Source organism: Diorhabda carinulata, chromosome 5, assembly GCF_026250575.1.
Source record: "Diorhabda carinulata isolate Delta chromosome 5, icDioCari1.1, whole genome shotgun sequence".
Taxonomy (NCBI): domain Eukaryota; kingdom Metazoa; phylum Arthropoda; class Insecta; order Coleoptera; family Chrysomelidae; genus Diorhabda; species Diorhabda carinulata.
The window spans coordinates 30,472,064-30,486,474 of record NC_079464.1 but is presented as its reverse complement, the minus strand read 5'-3'; the positions used below and the strand labels follow the sequence as shown (position 1 = coordinate 30,486,474).

The 14,411-nt window shown below is 30.6% G+C and overlaps 1 protein-coding gene across 3 annotated transcripts in view; it reads left to right on the top strand.

Annotated features, from left to right (window-relative positions):
- LOC130894196 (contactin-5) overlaps nucleotides 1-14,411 on the top strand; it is a 247,580-nt gene that overhangs the window by 155,624 nt on the left and 77,545 nt on the right. The gene's annotated exons all lie outside the window — the stretch shown is intronic.

Below are 14,411 nucleotides of genomic sequence, written 5' to 3'. Positions count from 1 at the left end.
CGAAATACGATTCAGGAAAACCCTTTTGCTTTTATAATGAATGTATTGAGGTTAGGAAATAGGTAGTTTAGTTCTCTCCGATCCTTAACATTGTTAGGACATACCTCCGAAATTCTTGAATGAAATAAAATAATTTTCCAATTGATAACGTATTTAGTTTTTTTTTTTCTTAAACACACCATTAACTTATCCATAATCCCAACAGTATAGCCAACTTAGTTTAAGTTGATTTTTAACTATTATGGGTGGGGGGTAATCAGAATAGTTTTGCTATGGACTTATGTACAGTACAAAAAATAGATTTTAGTATTTTCTAAAATAAAAAATAAAGTTTTTCGATCTATAAGTCATAAAACCAGATAGAGAGGTTTATGTATAGAATTAATAACACAATCCAAAAATGTATTAAGGTTAGGAAGTAGGTAGTTTAGTACTCTCCGATCCTTAACATTGTGTGTCTTAATAAGTGATTAATTTATATTTTTTACAATTTATTTGAGCTGTTATATACTTAAGAATCAATCGGATTGGAATGTTTTCTGTTGTCCACTCTGTATATTATATAATGGGTTTTTTTCTTCAATAAATTCCATTTAGAAAGTACGTACATTAAAGTAACATTATAAAACTACAATAGAGAATGAGCTTTCATTAAAGTTAGTACTATTTTATGTTTGAAAGCTTTCTAATTTCACTTCAAGATACATTCCAAACTGTTGAATGTAAAATATAAAAAAAATATGAAATAATAATTCCTAAAGGACAGTTTTATACCGGAATTTTATATTAAAAATACTTCGCGACGGTGCAATGAAAAATTAGAAGGCCTAGTGTCGAAAAAATCCCATACAGTATAGTCAGTTTTTTCCTAACCTCAAAATAGGCTTCAGTTTCGTCTGTAACTTCCACAAAGGTGCAAAATTTCTGTCACTTAGTTTCCTTTTGAAGTCTTAGAACAAGAAAAATATATTAGAAGCCAGATAACCACAATTAATGGTCGCTGTTTATAGTTTTTTCCTCTTGGATTCCTCTGTGAAATGGTGGAACCATGTTTTATCCATTGTTGCAAAAATTCGCGGTAATTACGATTGAACAGTCCCGAAAATTGCTCACAATCAACAATTCCTTGTTTTTTTTTTTGGACAATTAACTTTTCTCATACCCAAATATTCATTTCTTTGATACTAGCGTCATCTATACGATTGCCTATTAACTTTTCAGTCAAATTAATATATTCTCTATACGATAAAAAATAACGTTCAATCGTCCATTTGTTGAAAATGATAAAACAGAACGCGACTCACACAGAATAACAAAACGCAACTGACAGCTAATATTAACGTTATCTATGGTTAAGTACGATTGACATTTGACACATTTTTAAGTTGACAGGTTGATGTGTTTGATTCGAGACTAGTTTATTATATTATTATTAAAAATAATCGCGATTAAGACGATCGAATGAAAGGTCTTAAGAAATATAAGCCTATTAACTTTTCAGCCCATATAATATATTCTCGTACGTTAAAATTTATCTTGTTATGGACGACATTTTTAGTTTTATTATCAAACAAAAACGTCTTCAGACTCGTGAACATGCCCCAATATAAATGACCATAGACAAACGCGGATCCAGACCATAAACTTTCAAATATTGTTCTTGTAATTTGTTAATGGTCATCGTGAATACGAAACGATTCGAAAATTGAAATCGTTTAAACCCAAACATCAAATCATCGACATTCTCTTCGAATTTTCCTTTTTAGTATCGGCGTAAATCACAATTTATTTATCATCGAACTCGTTCCGTTTTATGATTACTACAGAGCGAACGTTCAGTCTTAAATTGTGCCCTGGTAAGCTAGGCACATCGAAATAAGTACCCTGAATGTCAAATTAAATCCTCGTCCCATCCCGAATTAGGTCATTCAGTAATAACCATTATTTCTTTATTTGGGTTTTTCGCCAAAAAGTAATGAAAGCAATGGCTCTTTCAATTTTCGTTTTACGGAAAACTTCAATATTCACAATAATCGAAAACAACGTCCATTGGCTCGACGCGAACGCAGTAATCATATCGAAATACCGCTCGATTCAAATCACTACTGAATAAATTTTCTTGTGTATAAAAAATTATCTAGTTGTCAATCTCCGAAGTTTAACGATTTCGCATTACCAACCGATAATCGCGATTTTTTTAATAATAATAAAATAAACTAATTTCGAATCAAACCCATCAACCGGTCAATTTGAAAATGTGTCAAATGTCAATCGTACTTAACCATAGAAAACGTTAATATTAGCTGTCAGTTGCGTTTTGTTTTATCATTTTCAACAAATGAACGATTGAACTTTATTTTTTAACGTACGAGAATATATTATACGGGCTGAAAAGTTAATAGGCTTATATTTCTTAAGACCTTTCTTCCGGTCGTCTTAATCGCGATTTTTTTAATAATAATATAATAAATTAGTCTCGAATGAAACACATCAAAGTGTCAACTTAAAAATGTGTCAAATGTCAATCGTACTTAACCATAGAAAACGTTAATATTAGCTGTCAGTTGCGTTTTGTTTTATCATTTTTAACAAATGAACGGTTGAACGTTATTTTTTAACGTATGAGAATATATTAAATGGACTGAAAAGTTAATAGGCAGTCATATAGATGACGCTAGTATCAAAGAAATGAATATTTGGGTATGAGAAAAGTTAATTGTCCAAAAAAAACAAGGAATTGTTGATTGTGAGCAATTTTCGGGACTGTTCAATCGTAATAACCGCGAATTTTTGCAACAATGGATAAAACATGGTTCCACCATTTCACAGAGGAATCCAAAAAGGAAAAAACTATAAACAGCGACCATTAATTGTGGTTATCTGGCCTCCAATATATTTTCCTTGTTCTAAGACTACAAAAGGAGACTAAGTGACAGAAATTTTGCACATTTGAGGAAGTTACAGATGAAACTGAAGCCTATTTTGAGGTTAGAAAAAAACTGACTATACTGTATGGGATTTTTTCTACACTAGGCCTTCTAATTTTTCATTGCACCCTCGCGAAGTATTTTTAATATAAAATTCCGGTATAAAACTGTCCTTTAGGGATTATTATTTCATATTTTTTTTTAATATTTTACATTCAACAGTTTGGAATGTTTCTTGAAGTGAAATTAGAAAGCTTTCAAACATAAAATAGTACCAACTTTAATGAAAGCTCATTCTCTATTGTAGTTTTATAATGTTACTTTAATGTACGTACTTTCTAAATGGAATTTATTGAAGAAAAAAACCCATGATATAATATACAGAGTGGACAATACAAGGTGCTTCAATGAAGAGTGAACCAAAACACCTGGCCGAGAAACAATCGTTTAAATACTTAATTTTTTTTATTTATATTTATTATCCTAATAAAAAATTGAATTTAAATACAAGATCCGGTCATTAAAATATGAATCAATGATGTCATGTCAGATTTCACGAAGAGAAATTACAAATATTCGTTCATGTGAACCAAAACAGGATAAATCGCTGATATATTTTTAAATTTTCCTCTTAAATGACATAATTATTGAAGTGTCCCATTAAAAAAAACATATTTTGGGAAAAAAGACAGAGAGTTTCGTTAATATGACTTCGAGCTATCTATGAAGATTGAAAATTCCTTTTTGCTTAGACGTAATTCCCATTTCTCATTTTATTTAATCGTTTCTTGCAGGATATCTGTATATCCATGAATCTTTCACCCCCAATTGTTGTTCTTTATCAATCAGAAAGCTTCTTCGACGTCACATCTTTTATTAACAATTCCTTAAGCTGCAAGCTCAGGAATTCTTGTATTGATGCTTCTGTCTGGACCCGGTGTTTCTCAGAAATATTTGAAGGTCAGCAAACCATATGGTTTGCACGATATATAAAAGAAATTATTAATAATTATTCCAAGAATTCAACCAATCGAATCTATAATTACTAATATGACTTATTAGATCATTAAAAACCCTGACTAATTCGTGAATATTATTATTTTTATTAGTAATTTTATTGGTATTTAACTATTAATCTCATTCATGAACATTCCAACGCAATGTACAATTTCAAACTTTTGATTTATCATTCCTTCAATGAGTTTGTATTTCTTTCAAAATTTCGTAACATTTCAGACAACTCTCGTATATTATTTTTCTGTTGTTTCGATTTTTCATGCCAATGTTGGTCCACAAACGAAAGCTTCAACTCTCCACACCTATAAATCTAATTGTTACAAATTTGGGTGGTTTCGCGATTAACTTTTACCTAATGCACCCCCAAGTTTTACCATTAAGTAAAAATACCTGATAATAAATCTAAAAATATTGATATGGCTTCCAAAAGTTTAAATATGCCTATAAAAACAACAGTCATCTTTCAAAATCCAAATATCGATGGATTGTTTTATCTCTCATCGCGAATGCATTGTTGCCAGATCTAAATTTCCTAGTTACATCGCTACAACTCCCTTATCTGTCTTTCGTTTTTCTTACCAGCCTTTTTACTTATTCTAAGGGTAAAAATCTCGCTTTTTGGGACATTCAAACAAGATATTTCTTCTTCATATTCAAATATAGCTCAATGACTGGTTCTGCGTGGAATATTTTCGTTTTAAAGCTTTAATTCTACGATCTCTTCAACCATTTGTCTTTTCATCAGCTCCAACACATTATCGATCGACCATTTCACTTGGAAATCATTCTCTATCCTGTGAAATCAACTGATTTTCGTAAATTTCATGTATCTGGTGCACTTGCACCCGATGACTGACCAAATCATCACTTTGGTGGGTAGTTCAATCTGAGCGTGGAATTAAAATTGATTTTATACCGTATTTTTGAATTTTTTTTCGGCCCTAATCGTTCTCCCGACTCGATTTATTTTACGCTAGCTTCAAAAAATTTTGCCTCCTAAAAATAATTATTACTAGTTAAGTAAAAAAAAAAATTAGAACGAGCGTGACTCGAACCCGTGACCTAACGCTTGTGAGTCTTATACTCTAACTACTAAGCTACGAAGACCTTAATAATAATTAACTTAACGTACTAGTCGATAAAGTGAAGTTTGTTTTTAATTGAATCATTTAACTTCTTTCCTGTTATGTACTTTGATATCTTGATATCACCTAAATATTCTGCAAAATTTTTGAATGTGCTTGTGTAATTGTATCAAGTTTTCATTCAATTCTGAGCGTGGAGTGAAAATTGGTTTTGTACCGTATTTTCGAATTTTTTTCAGGCCTAATCCTTCTCCCGACTTGTTTTATTTTACGCTAGCTTCAAAAAATTTTGCCGCTTAAAAATAATTATTTCTAGTTAAGTAAAAAAAAAAATGGAACTAGCGTGACTCGAACCCGTGACCTCCTGCTGGTGAGTCTTACACTCTAACTATTATGCTACTGAGACCTTATGTAATAATTTACTTAACGTACTAGTGCATAAAGTGAAATTTGTTTTTAATTGAATCATTTAACTTCTTTTTTATTGTGTACTTTGATATCTTGGTATCACCTAAACTGTTTTTAACAAACTTCGAGATCGTGGAAATTAGAAATAATAAAGGAATACTGTATTCAATGAATTGTATTTTTAAGTTTTCTCTGACACAATAATACCCGTAGGTACAACGTCTATAAGCAATAAAAAAGAAGAAATTCAAAACTCCCTGTCAGGTATCATATTCCTTTCATTTCTAGTGTACACACTAATATAATACCAGAATGATAAACATTCGCGTTCTCTGAAGTTGCACGTAGACGATAAGCATGTATGGTAGAGATACGGAATGGAACGAAGTATTTTATTTTTTCATACGAAACAAGGTGAAAAGAATATATAATTATTGTCGTTACTGCATACTGATACGTTTTTTACAACGTAGTGTCTAAAAAAAAGTTTCTTCTCGATATATTTTCCTTAATAAATCGATTTATGTACTGTTGAATCTAATTTTCGATTAGACGCCATTTTTCTATTCATTTTAGAATTTCAAAGTTCTATAACCTCAATTCCCCGACAATTAATAGTACATTGGACACAATAAAAAAGTTTCGGCAACAAATAAAGATACAGTGATAATATATTTGATAATAAAAGGACGCAGACACTACACAATACACTTAACTTATAATAATTTACTTAAATAATTACTGCGATTACTTTTACTAATTGGTTTTTTTCATTACGATTATTTATTCAAAACTGAACTAACTGCGCTACATAAACTTATTTATATACCACAAATATAATTCTATGAAGTTCTAGAACAAATAAATCGACTTTCCTAAAATTTATTTAAAAGAAATATTGTAATAAACCTCCTTCTATAATAAAAAAAAGTACATCAAATGGGCGTCCGCCATTTATAAAAAAAAACAAATCAAAGGCGCCGCGCGAATTCGCCGAATTTTAAAATTTCATTGTAGGTGGACAGGACCGGCTTAAGGACCCATTTTTCAACCAGGACGTTTGTCCTGATCGTATTTTAGATTTTTCTTGTGTATACTGAGAAAACAGGTTAGGTGAGGTTATGTTAGGTTAGGTTAGGTTCCACACCAAACAGGATAACTTACTTTGCACGCCTTTTCTTACGAATTTTATAATAGAAATAAAAACAAAGGTGGTTTCAACCGCTATTACATATTAATTCCAAACTCTTACCTATTGATATTCGAATCGTATACTCAGTTGTTGAATAACAAAGTTTATGTTTTCGTTTAATATTCTTCGTTGGTTCTTCTTCTAACAACTCTGTATTTATATGGACACATCCATCGATGTACAAGCAATTCGATTCATTAAAAATTTAAGTTTTGTTTCGTCGGTTTTGTAGGAAACTTCTTTTGAATAAGTTAGTTTCTTTCCCACAGATTCTATTCATTAGCGTACGTGAGATTTGATACAAATCAAAGTTATTCAACGTTAAAAATCCTTGGATATGAAAGAAGAAAATAGAAAAGCATCCAAATAGCTAATAGAAGTACCTAGAGATGGCGGTAGCTGCTTGACAGATACCACTGTATAGCTGAGTAATTTACGCGTGTTAAGTTAATTAAAAACTATAGCTTAGCATCTATTTCATCCCAAAAATATATTATTTTAAGAAAAATACGTTATTTTACGTTAGTATTTCGAGTTTTTAGAAATAAATTTGAATTTGACCGCGAAAAAGGCCGAGACTGTCATGGCGTCTTTAATGACGTCACACGTCACTGTTTGTTTATGACATTTAGAAAATGTTATGACTTAATTAAGCTAAAGTTATTGAAACTTTGTATTCGCTAACCTCAAAATGAGTTAAGTATTTTCATTCCAAAGTGGGTGTTCATTGTAAAAAATTCGCCAAACAAAACGGCGTAAATTTTGGGCAAATTACTGCAGTTTAATCAAGATGAAGCACCAGCATTTTCTTATGACCAAAGCTTGATGCTACAAAAAGAAAATCCGTTGTTATTCATCATGATTTAACCTTTATTGTATTCGGTATTCGATTGAAGACAATAAAAATTGATTTTTGCGATAATTAACGATATATAATTCTCGAATTTGTATCGGTCATAAAATATGGACCGCCTCTGTTTTAGTAGCGATTTTAGCACGAATTCGTATTCGTGAGACATGATTCCAATAGCCAATTAGCATTCTAATTGAATACTAGCAGCGAACACACAATACCCAATTAGTATCTAGTGATCATGTTAGAGAAAGTATTATACAAGGTGTCCAGAAAGGGTATCGGGTAATCTGACCTGATGTTTTCCTTAAATTTGTTTAGGTTCGTTGGATTATTTTGAAAAACCTTACTTTTAAGGTATCCCCATACAAAATAGTCAAGCGGACTAAGGTCGGGGCTTCTGAGAGGCCAGTTGATGTTACCCCTTCGCGAAATGACTTTATTAGGGAATAATTCGTTCACAACTTCCATCTACCAACTTCATTCCTTCCACTTGGAAAATCCGCAACGTTTCCTGTCGACTCCCAATGGTAGTAAGCTCCTCCCGTGCACTTTATACCTCGCAAAAAATGCAATATGTACTTTTTATTGCACCACCCCGTATATTTCTATTAATCATTTACTCATCGGAAATTCTGCAGATTTAAAATAAAAAGGGGTCGTTCTAAAAATATATTTTTCTACGCCTATGTCTGTAAACGTCAAAAATCGCACTGTCAATATTACTTCTAAGTGACATTTAACAAAAATATACACGTAATGAGATGTCATAACATACACGTGCGTTTTGAGAAAGAAAACTTAAGCTTCTCGGTTTAATTAAATTAAAATCAAATTTTTATTCACCTAAGACTTTATTTGGTCTATTTACATAAATTTAGTTAATTAAAAAACATAAACTTTTTTCTACGCCTATGTCTGTCAACGTCAAAAATCGCACTGTCATCATTCCTTGTAAATGACATTTAACAATAACATACACGTGCGTTTTGAGAAAGAAAACTTAAACTTTTCGGTTTAATTAAATTACAATCAAATTTTTATTTACCTCACATTTTATTCGGTCTATTTACACAAATTTAGTCAATTAAAAAACATAAAAACTTTTAGCATTAGCTAGATATATATTTAGGATTGAAAAAGTGTTGCCCCTAAATGTAGGCAGCACATTATGCATATTCTTTAAAAATGGCACACGTTTTCTTAAGTAGTTTTTTATTTAATGGGAGAAAATGGGCGTAGAAAAAGTATATTACTTTACACGAGTTGTAAGCACTCATGAAATTTTCCGCTTTTGTTACGTAATATACTATTACCGTTTACTTAGAAATTCGAAGTGTACTTAATATTTTAAATATTAAATGTACATAAAGGAAGATTGTCTGTTGCTTTGCATAATAAATTAGTCAATTCTAAAATACTGGCAAGGTAATAAAAAATGTTACGTCTCTCGTTTAAAAAAAATAACTGTAATCTGGTATTAAAAATGGCCGTTATTCGGTCGACACACAAAACATCTTGTTTTAAAAGCCCGACGCACAGATACTATACATTATATCGAGAGAGGGAGAGAGTAAGCGGCAGCGTTGGAAAATTAAAAAACATTTGTTTGCTTTTGTAGACAATTTATCGTAGAGAATTTATCACTTTCTACCACAAAGGAAAAGAGAACAAGTAGGTGTACCTACTATTTGTGGTTTTTATTATTAGTTGTAAAACGAGCAGCACTCCCCCTTCCGACCGAAAACAATAGGAAGTGACTACAATTCCAAACGACGGATTTTTATAGCTTTCAATTAATACTAATAAGTATCCATACACATTGTATTGTAAAATTTGACATGACAATGACGTTCTACGAGGCAGTTTTTCGAATTTTGAAAAGAGGAAAACATCACAAATACCCAAATCTGGCGAAAACGACGACTCTCGTTTCGTAACTTATTTTCCCAATAGACAGGAACGTAATCAAATTGAATCAACTGAAATGTTTATCAACATTCATGTTTGTGGGACTAAGACTATTTCATATTATGCTAGCTCGCGATTGCAAGGGGAAGTTGTAACTACAGACTAGTTTCGACGTTACCACATCTCATCAGAGTGGTATAACAAACTCTCGGAGATCTGAACTAAAGAAAACGTCAAAAAGCGTCGCTTCCGAATGCGAATCACTGTAAACAGTGAAAAACATTCAGAAATTTAAAATTTCGAAAATAAATTTTGTCGTTCTTCAGATATTTCTATTTTCCGTTCTCCTAGATTTCTACCTGATCAATGGTTCGAAGTTGGAAGTGAAGATATCGTGGTGATTGTTTTATTACATTTACCAAATAGCGACGCTTTTCTATGTTGTCTTTAGTTCGAGACGTCAGCCCGGATGAGTTTGTTATACCACTCTGATAAGATGTGATAACGTCGAAACTAGTCTGTAGTTACAAACTTTCCCTCGGAGACGTTGTTGGCGATTAAAAGATCGATTGGGATCACGCTCTTTAGAGGAAATATAATTCAATATTCGTCGAAGTATTAGCCAGGAAAGTAGTGATTTCCGAAATTATTTCAGAGGTGAATAATAAAAATCATTAATTTTGATATATTTGACACACCTCATGAATTGGAACGAAGTTTCTTCCAGCTATTATATTTTGAGCGTTTTCGTTGTGGGAATGTGGCGAAATTAAACATCGAAGTGTACTAACTCTAATATATTCCGAGCTCTCGAATACTAAGATTTGTGTCGGTTTTAATTCGTGTTATTTTTTGTAAAAATTGACATCGCCCTCTTTAGAGGAAATGTAATTCAATATCCGTCGAGGTATTAGCCAGGAAAGTAGTGATTTCTGAAAGGATTTCAGAAGTGAAGAATAAAAATCATTAATTTTGATATATATGACACACCTCATGAATTGGAACGAAGTTTCTTCCAGCTATTATATTTTGAGCGTTTTCGTTGTGGGAATGTGGCGAAATTAAACATCAAAGTGTTCTAACTCTAATATATTCCGAGATCTCGAATACTAAGATTTGTGTCGGTTTTAATTCGTGTTATTTTTTGTAAAAATTGACATCGCCCTCTTTAGAGGAAATTTAATTCAATATTCGTCGATGTATTAGCCAGGAAAGTAGTGATTTCCGAAATTATTTCAGGGGTGAATAATAAAAATCATTAATTTTGATATATTTGACACACCTCATGAATGGGAACGAAGTTTTTTCCAGCTATTATATTTTGAGCGTTTTCGTTGTGGGAATGTGGCGTAATTAAACATCAAAGTGTACTAACTCTAATATATTCCGAGATCTCGAATACTAAGATTTGTGACGGTTTTAAATTGCGTTATTTTTTATAAAAATCATTAAATTCTTTAACAACCATAATCAATACTTTGATATTTCTATCAAGTGTTGATTTGAATACTGAATTTTGAAATCGATCATGTTTTTCCACAAGACATAACGCACTTTAAAATCGCCTCAAATCTTAGTATTCGAGAGCTCGGAATATATAAGAGTTGGTACACTTTGGTGTTTAATTTTGCCACATTTCCACTATATATATATATACATATAAATGGGACGATTTTTAAATTTAACTGACGAGTGGTACGGTAGACATCAAAAAAACGAAAACGCTTTCAATTCGTGTAAATGCGCGCACTCTAGTACGGTCAATTTGTGTAGCTTTTAACAGATTAACCGCTTTTAAGACGAAACTGGTATTTTCTCTTTCCTCAAGTTGCTTGTACTAGTTTCTAAAAGTGCCGTTTTCCATGTCCACGAATAGAATGCTCATTATAATAAAAAATGTGACGACAAACAATTTATATATGAAACAATCTGTGTCGTGTTTGAAAAACTTTGAATAGGAATTTTTGTTGATGTTTCATAAACTTTTATATTTAGATTATTCGTAATGGAAATAAAATTATAGTTGACAATGGAATTTATTAATATATCGTTAAAGTTAGCAACAAAAGAATGAATTATTGATTGACGAAATTAGACCGAAAGCCATCAAACTACAAATTAGTAGAGTTCGATGGTTATAGTGAAGTCAAATTACGAGATTTACCACTAAGACAATATTTGGCTACAACAAGATGGTGCCCCACCAGAAGGTTGATTGGAAGGCGTGGTTTTATCGAATGGCCCTTGCGATCACCCGACATGATTCCTTTAGACCATTTCCTGTGGGATCACTTGAAAACTGCCCATTGAGCAGTTTTTTTACTTCGCAAATGTGGATCTGCTTCTAGCAGGACACAAACATCGTAGTTTTCGTTATAGGATTTCGGTTAGGATATAGATTATTAAAGAATATTCAAATTAAACGATGTTATTTAATCGTACGCATCTAAATGTACAATATTTATTATAACTTTGGTAAATGTTTTTCCGGAGAAAGGAAAGATCTGACAAAAGTGTAGACACTATCATAAAACAGGTCCGTATCACGAAAAATCGTACAGGCCTTAATTATTTAGTAATTCTATTCATCGGGCTATTAGTCTTTAAATATTTTTGATTCCGTTCTGACTACTGATTGGTTTTTTGATACTTGGTGTATTGTATTACTCAGTCTAACTAACAATTGATATCATTTTGTTTTATAGACATTAGAACGCGTGTGTATGACTGATTCAGTTTCACCTTGCACAATATCAAATTATAAAACGCATTCCAATTGCAATAACTCGACCTTGATTGTATTATATCCATTTAAATAACCCGCTTTATAAAAGTAATTGTAAATAATAACAAATAAAGTGACAGGCGACTCAGTAATTTCCTATATTTTTTATTACAAAAAACTTGGATTCTTAATTTGGTATAATTAGTAAACGAAAACTTATTTTTTTAATGATTCAATGTTGAAAAATTTATTTATACCGTTGTTGGTTTTTGTATAACCATTTGCAATAATAAAGGATTATCTATCTATCAATTCCTCTAATTGGAACGCTGTTTACATTGGACAGACATCTCAGTATTTAGAAAATAGATTAAAAGATCATCAATACGATAAAAAAATTGGAACTGCGTAAAAATTCAAATATTCTAGATTCAAATTCAAGAAAAAATCATAAAAAACATAATATATTCCCCAAATATTTCAAAAAACTAAAATCTAAGACATCCAAAAGCGAATGAAGTGATATTGATGCTGTTTACATTGGACAGACATCTCAGTATTTAGAAAATAGATTGAAAGATCATCAATACGATAAAAAAATTGGAACTGCGTAAAAATTCAAATATTTTAGATTCAAATACAAGAAAAAATCATGAAAAACTTAATATATTTCCCAAATATTTCAAAAAACTAAAATCTAAGACATCCAAAAGCGAATGAAGTGATATTGATGCTGTTTACATTGGACAGACATCTCAGTATTTAGAAAATAGATTAAAAGATCATCAATACGATAAAAAATTGAAACTGCGTAAAAATTCAGATTTTCTAGATTCAAATTTAAGAAAAAATCATAAAGAACATAAAAAATTATCCAAATATTTCAAAAAACTAAAATCTAAGACATCCAAAAGCGAATGAAGTGATATTGATGCTGTTTACATTGGACAGACATCTCAGTATTTAGAAAATACATTAAAAGATCATCAATACGATAAAAAATTGGAACTGCGTAAAAATTCAAATATTTTAGATTCAAATACAAGAAAAAATCATAAAAAACATAATATATTCCCTAAATATTTCAAAAAACTAAAATCTAAGACATCCAAAAGCGAATGAAGTGATATTGATGCTGTTTACATTGGACAGACATCTCAGTATTTAGAAAATAGATTAAAAGATCATCAATACGATAAAAAATTGAAACTGCGTAAAAATTCAGATTTTCTAGATTCAAATTTAAGAAAAAATCATAAAGAACATAAAAAATTATCCAAATATTTCAAAAAACTAAAATCTAAGACATCCAAAAGCGAATGAAGTGATATTGATGCTGTTTACATTGGACAGACATCTCAGTATTTAGAAAATAGATTGAAAGATCATCAATACGATAAAAAAATTGGAACTGCGTAAAAATTCAAATATTTTAGATTCAAATACAAGAAAAAATCATGAAAAACTTAATATATTTCCCAAATATTTCAAAAAACTAAAATCTAAGACATCCAAAAGCGAATGAAGTGATATTGATGCTGTTTACATTGGACAGACATCTCAGTATTTAGAAAATAGATTAAAAGATCATCAATACGATAAAAAATTGAAACTGCGTAAAAATTCAGATTTTCTAGATTCAAATTTAAGAAAAAATCATAAAGAACATAAAAAATTATCCAAATATTTCAAAAAACTAAAATCTAAGACATCCAAAAGCGAATGAAGTGATATTGATGCTGTTTACATTGGACAGACATCTCAGTATTTAGAAAATACATTAAAAGATCATCAATACGATAAAAAATTGGAACTGCGTAAAAATTCAAATATTTTAGATTCAAATACAAGAAAAAATCATAAAAAACATAATATATTCCCTAAATATTTCAAAAAACTAAAATCTAAGACATCCAAAAGCGAATGAAGTGATATTGATGCTGTTTACATTGGACAGACATCTCAGTATTTAGAAAATAGATTAAAAGATCATCAATACGATAAAAAATTGAAACTGCGTAAAAATTCAGATTTTCTAGATTCAAATTTAAGAAAAAATCATAAAGAACATAAAAAATTATCCAAATATTTCAAAAAACTAAAATCTAAGACATCCAAAAGCGAATGAAGTGATATTGATGCTGTTTACATTGGACAGACATCTCAGTATTTAGAAAATAGATTGAAAGATCATCAATACGATAAAAAAATTGGAACTGCGTAAAAATTCAAATATTTTAGATTCAAATACAAGAAAAAATCATAAAAAACATAATATATTCCCCAAATATTT